Source organism: Entelurus aequoreus, linkage group LG21 (assembly GCF_033978785.1).
Source record: "Entelurus aequoreus isolate RoL-2023_Sb linkage group LG21, RoL_Eaeq_v1.1, whole genome shotgun sequence".
NCBI lineage: Eukaryota > Metazoa > Chordata > Actinopteri > Syngnathiformes > Syngnathidae > Entelurus > Entelurus aequoreus.
Window position 1 is genome coordinate 10716252 of NC_084751.1, and position 1105 is coordinate 10717356.

General features: G+C 29.0%; 1 protein-coding gene across 2 annotated transcripts in view; it reads right to left on the reverse strand.

Annotated features, from left to right (window-relative positions):
- Window positions 1-986: 986 nt before the first annotated feature.
- The window catches only part of si:ch211-202f5.3 (uncharacterized), a 6635-nt gene continuing 6516 nt past the window's right edge, over window positions 987-1105 (reverse strand). For both annotated transcript variants that reach the window (XM_062030913.1, XM_062030912.1), the window contains one exon: window positions 987-1105. This exon is cut by the window's right edge and continues 739 nt beyond it. The gene's annotated coding sequence lies outside the window, so the exon portion shown is untranslated.

Sequence of the window (1105 nt, forward strand, 5' to 3'; positions counted from 1 at the left end):
ACATCGGCCTGCCGATATTATCGGCCGATAAATGCGTTAAAATGTAGTATCGGAAATTATCGGTATCGGTTTTTTTATTATCTGTATCGTTTTTTTGTTTTTTTAAAATTAAATCAACATAAAAAACACAAGATACACTTACAATTAGTGCACCAACCCAAAAAACCTCCCTCCCCCCATTTCTTTCTGTTATCAATATTCTGGTTCCTACATTATATATCAATATATATCAATACAGTCTGCAAGGGATACAGTCCGTAAGCACACATGATTGCGCGTGCTGCTGGTCCACTAATAGTACTAACCTTTAACAGTTAATTTGACTCATTTTCATTAATTACTAGTTTCTATGTAACTGTTTTTATATTGTTTTACTTTCTTTTTTATTCAAGAAAATGTTTTTAATTTAGTTATCTTATTTTATTATTATTTTTTAAAAAGTACCTTATCTTCACCATACCTGGTTGTCCAAATTAGGCATAATAATGTGTTAATTCCACGACTGCATATATCGGTTGATATCGGTATCGATAATTAAAGAGTTGGACAATATCGGAATATCGGATATCGGCAAAAAGCCATTATCGGACATCCCTAATAGTAACGTAATTATTTGAAAACAAGTGGATTAGGGAAAAAAAGATTTGCAACCAAAATAGATTTGAAATTAAAAAAGGATAATAGTTTTTTTAAATATTTTTTTGCTTTAAGTATTTGTTTCGATTATAAATCTTATTAAAAAAAAATTTAAAATACTTTTTTGGTTCAACTTTTGTTTTCTAACATATTGTTCAGAAGAGGCCCCGCCCACAAGATTGAAGATGATTTTAGCACAAAAATATTTTTTTTTGCAACCAAAAATAAATTTGTAATTAAAAATTTTTAATGTTTTTATTTGAAATTTTTTTTTTTTTTTTTCAAACCCTTTTTTTGTGTGTTTGGAGGCACATGCACTACTTGATGATGATGTCATCGTGTACACTGGCGGTGTTTAACAGCCATCTTTATTTATAAATGTCCGTTCCTTCACTGTCGGAGAAATAAACAATATACAATGTCATCAAAAACAATATTGATTTTCAATCATTGGCATTAAAAAAAAGGG